Below are 14,783 nucleotides of genomic sequence, written 5' to 3'. Positions count from 1 at the left end.
GTGTTTACGTACTCTATGTGCATGTTCTCCGTCGAGGCGTGCAACAGAGCGACCCGCATGACAAACGAATGGCCAACGCCAAAGGCTGCGGCGCCATCTGCTTCACAAAAATCGAAGCACCTTCGCAGCAAAGATATTGTCTTTTGTTAGGCATGGCGGCGTCAAAACAGACGGCTGATCTTAAAAAGAGGACGTAACACTGCTCGAAGAGAGATCAGGTTAAGCGGAAGCTGATTTTACGTTTTACGTTTTGTTCTCGCGACGAAGAGCAAGTAACGGGACTCAATACATATCGAAGCGGGTGGCGAGGGCTCCGCCGTGATGTCATGCTACAGCTACGGAATCCACGCAACGCCCGCAATGCTAAATGAAAAAGTCAGCGCGCATACGTAATCCGGGGAGCACTTTATAGCGGTCTACGCGTAATGCGGAACATACTAAAGATCTCTATTGGGAACAAGAAGCAAACGCTGGCGACGACTATCTGCGACGGTAAACAATCCGATCACAATTTCTATATCATGAGGACCCAGCCATAATAGTTGGTGACAACGAAAGACAGTAAACGCTGATTAAACGAGATCGTTAGGGCAATTGACGAACCTAAATAATTACGAACCTAAATGTTCAAGTGACGGGTGGCCGCCACGCACGACACTGACGTATACATATCGCCATGAAAGCCTATGCCTTTCGGCGAAAATGGCCAAGGTTGTGTTTGCAATGCCGGAGTACACCTGATTTCTTGAACCTTCCAGCATTGCTCACGTGGACTGAAATATACATATGCATTTGTGATACCATTTAGTTCTCCCTCAATACTACAAGTTGCCCTCCGGCGCTGGAAAATGCCGTAGCAAATTTGTTTTGCATTGAAGCATGTAGTTACGTAATCTTTATCGGAGTAATATTGTTATATAGCGAGGATAGCAGCCCCACTTTTCTATCTTTATTCCGGATGCTCAATAGTGTTTGTTTAAAAAAGTTTAAAACATGTTTGTTATTCCTCGCTAAGTTCGGGTGGCACATATTCTGCGCAGGATGAGGCTAGGTTCTATCTCTCCTTTGCTCCACTGCCCGTTTGCTGCCGTTTTCATCCACATATAAAAAATTAGCTATACAAGCGCACATTCCCTAAGTTTGCGCAAAGGAACACCTCTCGCTCAGCAACCAGGGCTATTCCGGATAGTCGTGTTTCTGGTTGGTCGGTCTAATAATGATGAATGAAAATGGCAGAGGAGATAAACAAAGACCGAGAGGTAGCTTTCGAATAACATACCCCACGACAGTAGCTGGCAGAGGTCTTTCCGCACGTTTCGCTATATGCCACACGCTATACCCTGTGTAGAAACGCTCTTTTAAGATGGAACGAATCGGAAACAAACAAAACCAAAATCAGCGAAGAACAGAAGCAAAAAAAAAAAACACGGCGCGAGATACTGCCGAGGAATTAGAAACGTGAGGATCAGTCAGCCGGAGCCTCGCTCGTCCGCGAGCCTTTGTTTACGATCTCGACCTTTTCCCGTGCGAGGCCTCGCCTTGCCGAGGGAATCTCGTTCCCCAAACCGTGCGTTTACTAGCGAACCTTGGCACGGAAACGTGCTCAGTCCCTCGCACGGGTGACCGACCCATGCACTATATAACCCAACGAGAGCAACTCGCGCGCAGCCAGTTTAAAAACCCCGAATCACCGGTGCACGCCTGCAACGCCTCTCTGCACTCGCGGCGGCTGCAAATAGCCTCGGGAATCTGCGCCAGCCACAACCACTCGACGCGTTTGTTGTGTGCGCACGCTTGCGCCCCGTGCGTTTGTGTGTTCGCATACGTGACTCAGTGCGAATGCGTAAAGTCTGTATGCGTGCGTTTGTGCGTGTGTGCGTGTGTGCGTGCGTGTGCGTGTGTGTGTGTGTGTGTGTGTGTGTGTGTGTGTGTGTGTGTGTGTGTGTGTGTGTGTGTGTGTGTGTGTGTGTGTGTGTGTATGTGTGTGTGTGTGTGTGTGTGTGTGTGTGTGTGTGCGTCTGCGTGTGCGTGTGCGTCTGCGTGCGTTCGGAGTGCCCGTTAGTGCAAGTGCTCCAGTGCGCGCGCGTCTGTCAGCTGTGTGACCCTCACTGCGACAGGCGCGTGCGCAGGCGGCGCAAGTCGCTCCACGGGGCCTGCGGGCGCGCGCCGACGCGTGTCCCAGCCACGGTGTTCTACGCACAACGGGCGCAAGCGCCAGCGATTGCGGTTGGTTGTGGGCTCTGCGGTAAATAATCGCCGCCATTGCCGCACGCGCCGCCGTGAGCCTTAAATAGAGCAGACGCGCCCGAGCGAGCAGCAGCAGCAGCCAGCCAGCCTTTGCCGGCGACCTCGCGCGAGCTATGATTGATCTTGACGGCGATTGCGGTGCGTGCTTTGGCTTCGTGCCGGTGTGTCTCGTCCTCGTCTTGGGTCCCGTCTGCTGTAGCTGACACTGCGCGGCTACTTTTGCCGTCGAGGCGGTGGAGATAACGTTAGTAATAGCAGCATGAGTTGCGAAGGTAGGAACTAGGTATAGCGCTCTCTTTAGGAGAAGTAGTAAGGCAGGACGCCTCCGGCCACGGGAGACGCTCTTAAGGCAGTGCGTTTCAGAAGGGCTCGCTCTGCGTGTGCTCCGCCCAGCCGTGAACATGAACTTACGTGCAATGTCCAAATTAACTATGTTAAAACAATTAGAAAAGGCAGTAACAGCGTGTCACCAAAACGGCACCTACCTAACATCCTGCACCGCCCATCGCAATCTCATAGAACTACGCATCGCACGCGTTTTGGGGACTTCCTCATTTTTTCTTTTCATTAAAATAAAGTAATATAAAGAAGTATGCTAACCTACATAATGCTCACGGCTATACTCCCGTTCACATAATAGTAATAATACTGTTTGAATTTACGTCTGTTGTATGTGCGTCCTGGTCCACAACAAAAATGCACGTAAGTACCCAGGTAGTCGGCATTCCGAGTGTGTCAGTTTCAAACGAAAAATAAATGAAGAAAAAGAATTGAAAAACAAACAAGTATAAAATTAATAAGTAGAGGAATGTATTCAGAACACAATAGCGCGTCATCTCCATACGTTGAGGTCACAACAACATCACAATACTTTTTTTCACCGCGAACTTGCAATTCTCACTGTTCGCTCGTTGACGTTTCTACGCACGCGCGAGACCGGAAATCGAAGCTAGAAAGCCAAGTTCGAACCCAACAGCAGCAACGGTCGATTTACCTTTCTTCTTTTTCTGTTTTTTTTTCTTTCCTTTTTCACCGACGCCGTGACGGCAGGACATGACAAAGCGAGTTAACAGAATCCAACAAGGCGAGTTGGATGCAGCTTTTGTTTTTCTTTTTCTAAAACGCCGTCGTCGGCGAAAAACGCGGGTGATCGATGGGACAAACCTTTCGAGAGAAGCGCGCGTACTTGCGTCGGTGCCAAGCGGCCGCCCGTAAAGCGCCGCGTTTGCGTAAGCAAATCGCCCAACGCCTCCCACCACGCGCGATTCCAGTCCCCGCGGGCCGCCGCTTCGTCTTCCTCTCGCTGAAGGCGGAAGGGGAAGAAGACAGAGAAAGCGCCGATGTGTTTTTCGTATGGCCCAGCGCGTTGCACACTGGAGACTCTCGACAAACAAGCGCTGAAAGGCGCGATCGCTTCGCTTCCTTTTCACGTGCAGCGCATATGTCAACCAACAAGAGAGAGAAAATACAGAGGAAGGCAGGGAGGTTAACCAGAGGTTGTTCCGGTTGGCTACCCTGCACGGGAGGAAGGGTTAAGAGGGATAAAAAGAGAAAGACAGTGGATCAACCAACAAAAGCACACGCTTGCTTATATAGAGGCAAACTGTGGAGCTGCGTTTACTGGGGTTTAGGCGACGAGAAGTTTCGAGAGGTGGCTACACGCATGAAATTAGCCGAACCGCCTTCTCGAACGCAGCCGTTCGCGCTTCGCTGTTTGTATGCACAGGTTGCGTCGAATGAATAACCATCGAACTGAGCAAGCAAGTATGGTCTATTCAACAGCCAGGCTTCATCCGTTATCGCTCACAGAAAGGGCATTGGTGAAATCCGAGACATTGTAAGTTTGCGATAAAGGTTCTTTGCATGTTTTCTGCATGCAGGCTGCTGGCGATTTCAAAAAAGAAAAAAAAAGAACATACACACATCTGTTTAAGCATTCGTGCTGCGATTCTTTTTTTTTTTCTCTCCACATCTGGTACGCTTACGTAAATCGCCAGGGCCACGCACATCTGTAGCTTCTCATTGAAGGAAATCACAAAAGCCCAGACCCGTGTTCACACTCACCAGTCTTAAGAAGGCTACACAGACCACCCGGAGCGGTCGGCAGTTGCCCAGTCACAAATTATTTTTGCACGATAAAAGGCGCCCTACATTCTATACTGTCGTAATCCGCCTCCTTTTCCGGTATCACTTAGCTAATTCGCTTTCCCTACAAAGTTTTTTGTCCTTCTCTTTCTAGAGTTTAGGCATTATTATACTCTCTCTAATTTAAAGCCACGCTCCACTGTCACCCTTGCATCGACCATTGATAGTCCGGGGTCCTCTTCTTATTATTTTTTTTTTGCGTGCTTCTGCAAATTCCGCTGTCTCTGCACGCAGAGCTCCACTTCGACTACCTCGTAATTTACACATTCCCGTCTATACTTAGCACGCGATGCGAACATTCAGACACATCGCGACGATGGCGCGCGAATTCCGTCCATTCCGGGACGCGTATCGCGGCGCTAACAAGGGCGCGTCTCTTGCTTCAAGGCCGGGAACGTGGGAAACACACGTCGACTGGGCAAAGAAAGAAGGGAAGAAAGAAAGGAAAAAAGCTCGAGAATTGAGAAAAACATGCAACGAAAGCAAAAGTTCGAAAAATATAGAGAAAGTTAAGGCGGCCGCCGCCGAGACGGTGCGTGATAAGATCGCGCATAACTTCACGCGGACGAGCCCTACAGCTGGCAGAGAGGATGCCGCACCGGCCGACGGCCGCGTGCGCCAAAGAATGCAAACAAGGCGTTTATCAGCGCGCGCACTACATACAGCGCACGCCATGGCGAGACAGCTTTACCTTAGACAAAAATATCTGTAGAATAGAGCACTCGTTAAAATGGCAATTAAACACCGCTCCCGTGTAGACCCTCCGCTTCGTGTCCCTTCCCGATCTCACGGACCAAAACGCATGCCGGGTGGCTGACAGCATGTCGCTAGTCTCGAAGACAGACGGTGTCTGCGGAGTCCATCAGCATATAGCACAGCGCAAAGAATGGCGTAAACGAAGTTTAAACAGAGACACATTTCTCAACTTCCACTTAATGCGCGGATTGTTTGCTTGTTTGTCTGTTTGTTTGTTTTTTCGCTCTGTCTCACAATTATTGCTCTACGTCCTCGGAAATGTGATAGATAGACAGCAAAGCTCAAATATTGATAAAAGAAAAAAAGGAAGAAAACTCACATCGCTGTAAGGGCGCAACTGAAGACAAGAACACTTGCCCGATTCGGCGTCCTTAAGAAAGCAATCGTCTGTTCTTGTTAATTTGGCAGAAACGTTTATACATTGCCGCAAACGCGCTAGAAACAGATATCGTGAAAAAAAAAAAACCTTTACGCTGGAAGATTCAGAACCGCACAACGATGAAGTTCACGCGGTCAACGGTGATACTATCTGATACGTGCCGATAACGATGAAAAGCATTCGTAGCGCACATAATAGCCACTGTTTTGCGATGTAGGACGCGATATAATTGAATAGCTCTTACAGTGCGAGAAGTACCAAGCTGATAAGATGTCACAAATCGTTCACAGGTTCATTTCTTCGATGGTATAGAAGGGCAAATATGTAGAAAAAACCGAATCTTCGTTTCTATTTTCTCGTCTTCGGAATATACGTATAGGCGCGATAACACACCTTCATTATCAAAGCATCCTCATTTCCTCTCCGTACTCTACTTTACATGATAAGGACATCCGCTGATAAAAAAAGAAGCACTGTAAAGAACGCAACATTGTTCGTGACAACAGTGCGAACAAGGACAAAGCCCGTAATCCTGTCGTGTTGAACAGTGACAGATGGGCACGCAACTTATTTCTCCGTGTGGGTTAGCGTCGGTATCACAGGAATGCAGGTCACAGCTGCAGGCGTACACCGCACTCTTTGTCTTGGCGAATTATCTATTTCGCTCAGCACCTAAAGTATACCGGCCCGTAGGTGCGTGGAATCCTAGCGAACATTCGTGCAAAGGTGGACAGAACGCAGCGGACGTTAGCGCTTCCCAGGCCGGATTTTGCATGAAGAGCAGGTCGCTTGTGGCCCATACCGTTAGTTCGGTGCAGTTCTGTGGAAGCGCGCGCACACATTTGATTCGCCTATCTCAAAGAAACGTCTCGGCTATGCGGAGAAGGACGCAGCGCGCGGTATCTCAACTTATCTTTCCCAAGTTTGTGTTCTTTAACACACGCTGGGAAACAGAGACGAGGACAAAGGCATATATCACCTTTCGGTTATGGCGTACAGATTGGTGTCGGCGACTTGTTTCTGCTAGTTCTGGGCAGGGTAAGCAAGAAAACAGTACCTTGGGACATCCAACTGCGGGTAAACTGAGCTCCCTGAACATTGATGACTGTGGCTCGATGTCGCTCACTGTGGAGAGTACTGCTGCACACGGCCACTTCGCTGTAGGCATTACCGTGTTTCACGGGATGTTCGATGCGCTACTTACCGTCAGAAATGGCGAAATATGCTTTCTTTTTTAGTTCCTTCTTTTTTTTTTTTGTAATGGAAGCAAGCAATAAGTGAATTGTGCATGTGCTTTAGCACAGCAATTCCTTTTACTTTCTCTAGAAGGCGGCATGACTGACCCTTCCGTACAGCTAGGATTAGTTAAAAAGAGCGAGGGAGAGATTTATTATGGTACCAGAGTTGAGAGGTCGGCCTGAATCAAAGTTCGGACCTACATGCTCAACGACGGGGGAAGGGAAATGGCATTAAAAGTACAACGTCATTACGTGCACTTGTCAGAAAATGAAGAAACCTTCATCCTACCACGTCGAATTTATTTCAATAGAATCTGCAGCTCGTTGGGCTAAAAACTGTGCAACGTTGAGACATTCAGCAACAGTAGACCACAATTCGTTACTTAAGGTGATATTTAGGAACTTAGAAATATTGCTGATACTTTTTGGGGAAGCGGCTACTCATAAAGCTTGAATCTTCCGCAGCAAAGTTGCTATTTGCGATAAAAGAAAGAAAAACAAAGGGTGACCGGCATAGAGACGTGACCACGGCGCATACGCCATGCCATACGGCGCGGTGAGGTCACTGTACACGACCGCTACGCATACTGCGGCCATCGAAATGCGACATACTAGTAAAGGTTCTGCAGTGACGTGAACCTGCTGCACCCAACTATATAGTCACTAACCAGGACACCTCGGTGACGGCGATTGCATCACGCTGCGCAAACTCGCGGTCACGTAGAGTCAATAATGGTGCTTTGCACACAGTGATGTAAAAGGAAAAAAGGATTCATCTAATTTATATGATGCGCCCAAAATAGACAGGACAATCGTCCGGCAACCTGTGCATTAGGTCGGCCTAACAAAGGAAGTGGAGGGGGGGGGGGCGAGGGGGGGGGGGACACTGAAAGAAATTAAAGGAGCAAGTAAAAAAATACATCAAGTAAAAATACGATTACTACGCCAAGCCAGCAAGCTTTTATGGCGAAATAGAACGTCGAATCGTGTGCAGATAAGTGCAGCCACTGTTTCTCGTAAGAAGCCTCGGCAAGTGACCTCGGTGTTTTATCTAATGAGCTCGCCTTGCGACGGCGTACACCTGCAAATTAACAGTAATGAAGGCTGTGCTACTACACTGCATTTAGTACGTGGTGAGCATGAAAGAAAAAACAAAAACGGACAACATGTACAAAGTGCAGCAGTCACTCAGCCAAACTACCACATTGCTGAACACCGCACCGCATTTGATCGGGAGCCGTGTTCGTGTTGAATTGGGCGCGATCTACAAATTTATTTACAGTTGGTATAATGCGCGTGGTTTATGACCACTCCGTTGACAACACCAATCAAAGAGCACAGCTACTTGACGGCAGTATACTAACGAATCTATTGGCAAACTTACGAGGCCCTTTGCCATATATATATCTACTGCAGAAAAAAAAAGAAAGAGGACAGAAAGAAAGACGCAGACAAAGGCGGCGTATTTGACAATTTCCGATTTTTGCTGTTTGTTTTGTTTTCACTGGCCCCCATAGAGTGCTTCCACCGGGTTCCTATGCGCATTGCAACAGGCGGTATATACCCAGCTCCGATTGGGCGAAATCGTCGGATACAAGTAAGAGGCATCTTTCTCCCATCATAATTTTACTTTACCCACTTTCGTTTACTTCCTGTATAGGGTACATGCACTCGAAGTAAGACGCACTGCTCATAATGACTTAATCGACGTTCATTCTCTCTCTCTCCCTCTCTAAAACTATTTGTGGCAGTTCAGTGAGCAATATTATTTCTAAAGGAAATGCTTAATCGCTGAAGAAACCGTGCCAGTAACAAACACGATACGGAAAGGCTTCCATACAATCGATAATTTGAAGCAATGTAGGAATAATGCGCTGCTTTGTAGGATCAGAAGATGACGCACGTCGTAATGCAAAGAGTGCAGCGAAATGAGGAAGAGGAAAGTGGGGGAGAGGGGGCTCGCTTATTTCTCATCCGGTCACGGACCGAGAAATACGCTTCGGCAAAGTAGGTCTGACTGCATTCAAGCCAGGTAATTGCTGCAATCTAAGTTCGAACATACACAGCGGAGGCAAGCACAACGCGGTCACAGCAGCCATGCAGGCACGACACATAAAAGCATATAGCCTTTTTCTTGGCTATACTATACACTCCGTTTTCCGCATGGCAGGCAACGCCTACTAAGTGTGGAAGGACTTCTCCTGCGGCTTGCCTTAATGAGCGAAAAACAAAAGTCTGTCACTCATGCCATAACGTGAACCCAGTAAACATTTACATGGTCATTTCTGTCTTTTTTTTTTCATTTTGTGCACACCGAAATGGGGCCGCCGGGGCCGGGATTCCATCCCGCGACATCCTGCATAGCAGCGCAATTACGCCATAGCCAATAAGCCTCCACGGCATGTTACGTAGGCATGTGTCATACAGAATCGTAGACTCACGCGTAACACCAAGCCACATGCTCTTATGTTGCGAAATTTGACGTAATCATTGCGCCGAAGGCACTGCAGAACCGAACTCACTCACAATCGGACAAGCGGTGTGCACGACTCGTTTCTTCGGCCAGGGGCCACGGCGCACCGCTTAATTGCGCTCGCGACCAAAACCGCGCTTCACCCATGGGCAGCGCGAACGTGCACGAATAGTAGGCGGTTTAACGCAACTTCAAGTTCACAAGTTGTAGTTGTAGCATAGTGAAATAGTTCCTACGTTGAAGGGCGGTGCCAATCGAATACAACGCCTCTGCAAAACGTGCCAGCACGAGACGTCGATATGACAGCACTACACCAGCCAAAAGCTTCGGCACCTTTGCATGCCTGTTGTGAGCATTAAGGGCCGATTTACGCTCGAGCCGCCCATCGCCGCAAGCCGCACCGCACGCGTGCGGTCGCGCGAAAGATTGCACGTATCAAACACTTGTGCACAAATTTCGGTTTACAATGTGTAAGGTATACACTGCACACAGTGTAAATTGTAATTTATGCACAAGTGCTCGATACGTGCAATGTTTCGCGCGACCGCAAGCGTGCGGTGCGGCTTGCGGCGATGGGCGGCTCGAGCGTAAATCGGCCCTAAACGGAGTACAACAACAGCGGTCTCCGCATGGGCGCTACGCGGAATCACGAAAATGGACTACGTTTAACATATTGGCCGAAGCGTGCGTGCGTGCGTGAGCGAGTAGAGAGCTTTAGGTTAGGATACGCAAGAGGCTTGCGTACGCAAGAACTCGGGACCACGGTACTGCGTATGCGCAGACCACTATATACGTCCGTGTCTGCCATGCGCAGTACCGTCGCCCCTAATTCTTGCGTACGCAAGCTGCTTGCGTCCCCTAACCTAAAGCTATCTAGGGCGTGAGTGCTTTCGGCGGACTTGCTTAAACATAGTGCGCGCGGCTCTCGCGGCCTTGCTGACACGGCGCGCCCGCGTTCGGAGTGGCTTCTGCAAATTGTTTCCTTAACAAATGCGTTTAGGCCTTCTTAAGGTGTACTCGTTAGGTTTTTAAAAAGAGTGCGTGCGACTACAGTCGCAGCTGGCCGGTGACCACGCAAGGGCAGCCGCGTTGCTTTGCGGTGCCGTGTAAAAGAGGGAGAGACAGATATGTCGACTAGGCGAAAGAGTTTCGAAACGCCCATGTAAGTCAGCGCCTCGAACGCGGCGCCCATGGAAAAGGCGTCGTATAAGAATGCAGAATATCACTGGCCTAAGAGCGCGAATAAGTGTACGCCTGCCCGCCTGTTTACGAACACCCCCGTGCCTGTTCGTCTGGCTTCGTAAACTGCTTGTCAAGGTCATTACTACGTGAAGCAAGGCGTTCATCGAATTACCGCTGGTACATGAGAGAGCGAAAAGAGCTTTTTCTTTCTTTCTTTCTTAGATAAATTACGGAAAGGTTTGCCTGGCGTCACTCCTCCAAATGGGAATGATACAAGGAAACCAATGTAAAAAAAAACGATACGTGAATAAACACTAGCGGCGTATACACACAGCTCAAGTTGATGCAAAGGTGTGAAGCGCGAAGCGCGGGAAGGACAACTGACGACGAACACGAGCACTCATGTTTGTTAACGGTCACTGCCTATATACTGTTCACGGCGCACACGTCTGCAGCAAAAAATGGCCGTATCCCCAAATTAGCTCACTCTTCCACCTTAACTCAGATTGAGGAACCATGACTGCCAGCGGTTGCAATACGATTACAACGGAACAATAACGATTAAAAGCGATTCTCGCTAGGCGGAACTTGTCGCTGACGGAGCGCGAAAGATGAACAGCTTTATTCGCGCATTTTTTTTTTTTTTCGCGGAGAAACAAGGAAGTGTAGGTCTTCTCGAGCTCTACTTTGACCCATGCATTTGATATGACCGGCAACTTCAATAAAGCGGGACCTTGTCAGCATCCCGCACAGCCTTATCGGACACCGGAGAGCAGTCGGAACTGCCCCACATGCCATTGAAGGCCTCAGAGTGAACGACTTCTACGGTTCAAGATAATATATTCACCTGCAAAGTATTTAAGCGATGAGTGGGATGACAGTAAGATAACCGCTTGACACAGAACGTTTTTTTTTTCTTTCGCGACTTCATTTGGCCAGACTTTTCTTAGCATAGGAACCGAATACGCGCGGAATCGCGGTATCAACTGACCGTACTGGTTGGCTGCACAATCGGACGCTGCATGCGTACGACAGGTGTCTACCACGTTGATTGATTAATTGCCTGATTGGTTTTACTGCCCAAACAATTGGCCAAACAATCACCTGGGCAATTGCTTGGGAGACAGACACGAAAGTTGAGGATGGAAGGATGAAGGTGTTTTGTCGAATATGCAAACGGCTATACGGCGATGTATTCCGACGACTTGGGATAATTAACGAGCGCCTTGAAAACTAAGCAAAGCAGCATTTCTTACATTCCGCTCCCACCGGAATTCGACAGCCGCGGTATCGGGTATCGCGCCCGTGATCTCGTGCTCAGCCACTACAATGCTGTGTCGAACGAGTCACGCTGGAACATGCAGCTCAATAGCTTTCGGCCAATGTGGAGTGAAGTAAGCTTGTCATCGGCGCTTTAAAGCAAGTGTGTACACAAGGCTGAAGTAAACATGAACATGAAGCAGAGGTCGGCAGTAAACCTGCTGTCTAATCTGACACGACCTGCACACGTTCATACTTGCTTGGATATATATATATATAGTGAGAGAGAGAGAGGGGGGAGGGAGGGAGGGAGGGAGAGAAACTTTACTAAACTGCAAATCACTTTAAGAAGGGTTGGTCGGAGCCCCTGATTCCAGGGCCCCACTGGCATCTGCCGCCTGCCTGACCTGGCTATTTAAGGACTTTTGTCTTGCCAAGTCGGAGAGGGCGTATAAGTATCCAATTTAGGCACACGCTGATGTCATTCCGAATGTGGCACGGCCTCACTTGGTGACGTCTCCAGCCGCTCATTGTGTTTCTTCGAGTAAATTGTGCGAAATATGCGGTCCTTTGTCTAACTTCATTTTTTTTTCATTTTTTTATTACAACAATGAGACCAATTTACCTGACGCCAACCACTCGTAAGAATTACCCTTCCCCGCACCTCGCCTCTTCTACCTTCGAACAACGTATGTGGCAGACTTCACAGACCTCCGTGGAGCATTTCCTGACCATAGGCTTGTCAAGATTATATTAAATTGCCTAACCTACCGTAAGTGCGCTTGCTTCCCAGCAAACATCCATATTACTGCCGCCGGCTAGGCGGCACACATTACTTTGTGCCTCCACACTCTAAACAAATGTACCATCAGTCCGGAATGAAACGCCGAAGAAGAACGAATGAAGAAAAACACCTCTTACACGTGAATACCTAAATGTGAGATGTGCATGTGATCGCGGCTCAGGCGGACGCTAAGAGCGTCATAACTCCAAAGCAAAGCCTAGGCGAGTTTAACAATTTATACAATCCACGTCAGCCACAACCGCTACAGTAATACAGCCGACGAAATCACCCACTGTCCCTACTCCCCATGACAGCCCAGCTATAGTTTCCTTCTTTCCAACAACTACTTCATTTTCGTAGCGCCAAGCTCTCTTCTCCGACAGGACAGACGTGCTCTAATCGCCCCGTGTGCTTGCAACTTTCCTGGTAATCAAACTCGTGTGAAGGAAGTTGGTGGTCTCCGGAGGCTTTGGGCTGGGGCAGCCCTTACACCTTCCGCAACCTGTGTAGCCACCGTAACCTGGGTCCGGGGCTCAGCACCTGAGTACACTGCGAAATGCTCAAGGTGCTCTAGCTCCCCGTGCGAAGCGCATCCTTGCCATCTGCTGCCGGCAGTGTCCAGGGACAAATGCAACAAGAGAGAAAGTGCTTAGCGGTGCCAGGGTATACGGACCGACCAACCCACAGGCTATGCGAACGTTTAATTATGGACAATGAGTGCCACACGCCACTTATGCAGCTCCTTCGCAAAGAGAGACTGAACGCAATTATTTAACAATAATGTGCTGTGTGGCTAACCATTCCATAAAAAAGAAGAAGAAGAAAAAAGAAAAAAATGATGCAAGCCGGGAGAAGTAGACCACCGAAGGGCCGAATATTCTACAAACACGAAAAATAAGCCCTGGACGACTAAGAAACACGGTGGGAGACAGAAAAGAAAGCAGCAAGCGCAGAAAGGAAAACAAGGAAATCAATGCAATTAGAGTATCGCTCGAGTCAAAGCACAGCCCGCTGCAAGTACACGGCGCAGTATTTGCAACACAACACGATACAGTCGCCATACCACCGACGTTCGATATTCGATCGAAATATAAATAACTACCCAAAAAGCAAAAAAAAACACAAGCCAGCCAGCCCTGCGATTAACGAACTCTGCCTAGCTGCCCTCTATCAGGACTGGCTTCAGTCGAGCTTATATCTCATTCCACGCGACCCGAGACTTTCTGCGCCGTCGGCGGTGTCTGACAGCACGCTAGATAGGTCGGTCAACCCGAGACGCGAGGAGGGAGGGAGGGGGGGGGGGGATGAGGTGGCTGATTACGTCGACGACAACCCGAGCGCGGATATCCAGGTCGCTTTATCCATTAGTCGTCTCGGTGCTGGCGGGCACGCTTGGCGCCAACAAGCGTTCGCGCCGCGCAGTCCGAGCACAGTGCGACCGAAAGGGCACCGCTGACGTGCGGTCACGTAAGACTCATGAATTTTGATGGAAAGGTCGAAGTGTCGCGGATCCGATGCAGTCGAGGCATCGCACAGAATCGCACGAGGAGAGGCCGTCGCGGGCGGCTGTTCTGCCGAAGGCCACTCGACGCATGCGCAGTTGCTTGTTTTCGCGATATATATTATATATATATATATATATATGTGTGTGTGTGTGTGTGTGTGTGTGTGTGTGTGTGTGTACGAACGACCGTGTTTCTCTGCGTCTTCGTGGTCACGTAGTGTAAATCTAATCTGGGACACATCGATGCGTGAACGGAGAGAGAAAGGAGCTAACGAAGACAAGCGCGAAATGACGGTTAGAGAAGAACTGCAGGCTGTGCACGCCTTGTCCAAACGTTACGTGAGGTGATGGAACACCGGAACTTTCGAATCGAGTCGAACACGAGATATATGAGAAATAAAATGGATCTCGGAACATTAACTCAAATACAGTTAGTCGGCTTTTCCGATTGCAAAAGTAGAAAAGAATGAAGCATGGTGATGAAAGCCGGTAAGTGTTCTTTTCATTCAAACATGTGATACTGCAGTTAGTAATGCGCTGAACTGCTAAATCAGCAACGCTTGTGACATCGTGAGCGGTGAAATAGCACCGGTCGTTCTCGTTGGCTTACGAAGGGCACTTGAAAATTCCTAATCATCAGAGGTACGAGCCCCTTTTCATAACAGACAGGCTATTATAGTCGTAGAATTACTCCAAATTCTGCGCAACTGAGTATTAAAAGAATTATAATCTTAAACTTTCGAATCCGATGATTCAACCTCAATCAAAGCACACTGATATCCGAAATTTCAATAATTTCGAATAACTTATTCCAC

General features: G+C 48.7%; 1 protein-coding gene across 6 annotated transcripts in view; it reads right to left on the bottom strand.

The window, feature by feature from the left end:
- Epac (Exchange protein directly activated by cAMP) overlaps positions 1-14,783 on the bottom strand; it is a 794,549-nt gene that overhangs the window by 225,293 nt on the left and 554,473 nt on the right. The window lies entirely within an intron of this gene.

This window comes from Dermacentor andersoni, chromosome 2, assembly GCF_023375885.2.
Source record: "Dermacentor andersoni chromosome 2, qqDerAnde1_hic_scaffold, whole genome shotgun sequence".
In the NCBI taxonomy this organism is placed as follows: Eukaryota; Metazoa; Arthropoda; class Arachnida; order Ixodida; family Ixodidae; genus Dermacentor; species Dermacentor andersoni.
This window is presented reverse-complemented; position numbering and strand designations above follow the sequence as displayed.